The sequence below is a fragment of the Brassica oleracea genome, chromosome C7 (genome assembly GCF_000695525.1).
Source record: "Brassica oleracea var. oleracea cultivar TO1000 chromosome C7, BOL, whole genome shotgun sequence".
Lineage (NCBI taxonomy): Eukaryota > Viridiplantae > Streptophyta > Magnoliopsida > Brassicales > Brassicaceae > Brassica > Brassica oleracea.
The window spans coordinates 48,226,759-48,230,538 of NC_027754.1; positions in this window are offsets into that span (position 1 = coordinate 48,226,759).

A 3,780-nucleotide genomic window follows, 5' to 3' on the forward strand; every position below is an offset into this window, starting at 1 on the left:
TTCATCACCCACGGATTGCAGAAAATTGGAGAGGTCCAAGAGACCTTCAGTAATGTCCAAATCAGGGGGAGTAATGTGTGTTGTACTCTTTTTTCTTCACCATGGTTTTGTCCCAATTGGGTTTTCCTGGTAAGGTTTTAATGAAGCAACATTAAAACACATTACAAGCTCTAAATGGTTATGTCATCCAAGGGAGAGTGTTATGAACCAGATTGTGGATGGCTCATAACCAAGAGATTATGATTTGTAATCTTTCCATTTATCTATGATGGTGTAATCTCTTATATAAGAAACCTCTATGTTATGAATAAAGATAGACTTTTCCATTACTTTTATAACAACTATCAAGTAGACCAGTGCCATCGTTAGACTTTTTGACTAATTAAGTTTTAATACGAATTTGATTTCTTCCCTTTTAGAGCAAGATAGTGAAAGACAAAAGAGTCGCGGATTCACAACTAGGACACTAAAATAATATATGCTAGGTATAGATCCGCGCTTTGCGCGGAATGAAGTAATTTAGAAAATATATATATATGTTAAAATTCAGAACTTATCGACATCAAAATATAGGAAAAGGAGATTAGGTTTTTTCTTCAGTCATATCTATTCACGAACCTTAAGAAATGTAGAAAATGTTTTCTCTGAGGAAAAGAATGGTTTGTATCACATCATTCGTGTCTTTTTATAGGGTGAAGGCATGAGCTACATATTGATGGCGATGATATTGCAAATTCCGTGATTGTGTGATTAGTCAATAATGAATTTATATAAGTAAACTTTTGATTTGTATTTCCATTTGAGTTGCTATGATTACATTATTAACATAACGAAGAAGATTAGTTTAGATTTATTCTTGCGCATGACTTAAAACTTAAATATGTTATATTTATAATTTAGCATAAATTTTGGCATACAAATTAAATAGGACAATATTTAAGGAATCTATATATATACCAATAAATCTAAAATACCATATGTCTAATTTTATATCTATATATATGTTAGATCTTTACATTAAGACAAATGTCAAATTTTCAATATAAATCATATTTTGACATTGATTAATTACCTAATTTAAATTTTTGGAGACCCTATTAACTATACTTCTAAAACGATTTTGAATATATATAACCCATCACTTAATTATTCAGCGTTGGGTATCTTTAGTTGCCATAAAAATTGAACGTGAAATGTGAAAATTAATCAGGTTAGAGGTTGATTGTCTGGTCCGGTCTACATATAGATGGAAGTCCGGTCCACTTTAAAAACGTATGTAGATACATACATATATATATATATATATCTTATATTATTTGGTGTCCATATATATGCTAAATATTTTGTATTGCTAAAAACTTTGCTTGATTATAAAATGTGTAGAACGTTAATTAAATATGTTTGGAACATAAAAGAAGGGAGCAGTTTAGGATCTCTTTTTGTGGAGAGAAGTCACAACATTGGATCGTTTCATTCTCACGAACAAACCCATTAACTTGTTGAAATTGATTGCTGAAGGTAAGGGTCCACAGAGAAAACCTTAAAACCATACGAAAAATATGTATGTCGCAAAATAATAGTAATGGAAGTAAGTCCAATGGCATCTCATTTTAATTATTCTAGATACTAAAGGGTAGATTTAAATGACAGCTGAGGTGAACTGTGAAGCTAATATATGTAAATAAATTATCAATTGAAGGTTATTCTTTTATTTTATTTTTTTTGATAATCCAGGGTTCTCCACTTACGTGGATCATTCCCTGGGTCCGGTTAAGCAGCGGTCCACTTCACCCAGGAGAGCTTAAACCTGGGCTGGGGACAAGGCCCAACACCCAGTACCGCATTTGATGACAGGATGGGCAGTTCTCCTCCGCCTGGCGTCGAACCCGAAAGCATGACAATTGGCCCCCAAGATCCTTACCAAACGAACTACCACCTCCCGTCAGGTTATTCTTTTATTTTGCTTCTTCTTTAATAATAAAAGGATGTGACTGTTTAAATTTATTAGATACGAGTCATATGACTATTAACCTAGTAGCCTGGTTAGTCTTCGTTTTAGAAATAAATATGTTTTGGTTTTTACAAAAGAATTTTGACAGTGTGAGATTCACGCTTCCAATTTTTTTATTTTTAAAAACACGTTGGAAGCTTGCATTTTCTGTTTAAGAATTATGCTTCCATTTTAAAATTCAGTGTCATGAATAAATATAAAATATAAAATTATGTTTTTATTTTATATAAAATCCAAAATTAATAGTATTAAAATAAAAAACAAAATATGCAAATATCAGATCTAATACTATAAATTATCTTTGTGCATAATAATTTGTATAAGAGATAGTGCATATATATATATATTCAAATATATTGTGACAGATATTTTTGAACTATCAAAAATAATGAGTTTGATAATATTTTATAAGTTTAATCTGTTAGTACTTTTATAATTAAAATATGAAGTCAACTAAATGGAAAATTATTAAAATTGAATAAGTGACTTTTTATTTTGAATCATATATCTTTAGTCTTAAGTTTTATAAAATATTTTTTATGTTTATATATATATATATATATATATATATATTGGATATATAGCCGCTTTCTAATTTTTAAAAAAATCTCGATTCTATGCTTGCATACGGTTCCGATGTTAATATACACGTACCCGTTTCTGCATATCCGCTTCTGCGTACCCACTTCCGTCCGTTTCTATGTAACATAGGTGTGAGCTTGTTCCATGTATTTAAAAACAAAAGTATTTGTGTAAATTCATTAATAAAAGAGACTAAGATTAGATGCATATTACTTTCTATGTAAAAATATATTAGATAGAGTTGTTTTTTCAAAATAATTATTTTTGATCAGAACTTTGGTTAATTGTATCGACATATATATAAATAAAATAAAATAATTTAATAAAAGCTTCTTTAATTTAATAAAATAAAATTATTTAATAGAAGCTTCTATTGCATCTACCTACCACCTTTGAAAAAGATGATTAAATATAAGCTTTTTTAAAAAGAAGAAGAAGAGGCAGGTGCGTTTGTCTTCTTCACTACTTGTGTGGTCATTTGTTTTGTCCTTTTACCCTTTTTCCTTATCCTCAATTCTCACCACTTATCTCTTCCATTTCGTTCATTTCTCAATATCCTTTTTTTTTTTTTCAATATCTCCTATCGAGTTATAGATTGATGATTGTAACTTAGAAATGTAATCGCTCAACCAAAACTAGGTTTGGTTCATTTATTGCTGTAATCGGAGAATCCCCTGTATATTATTTGAGAAGAATTACAACTTCTTTTTATAGTCATATCTATGATGAGTTTTAGAATCATTAGAGAAATATGTTGGTACATCTAATTATATAATAAACTTTTTATTAAACTGACAATAAATTCATCATTAATGTACTTTATTATTTTCTTAAATAAAATTTACGGAATTACCTAATGTGGCTAAATTATATATGACAATTATTGATTTTGAATAATAAAAATTTGATATAAGTAATCTAAAATTTTTATTATAAAAGATACAAATCATCAACAAACCAAATGAGGAAAACGCATCATTTAACATTTATCAATAAAAAAAAATAATATATTCTATGTATATATAATTTAAATTTAATTATATACAATATAAAATTGAAAAAATAATTATTTGGATTAATAAAATCTATTTACGTATTCACACCAATTTAATTATATATGTAATGGTTACTGAATTTTTAATTACCCAATATATTGTGCGGAAATAATAAAATCTAAAAATGAACAA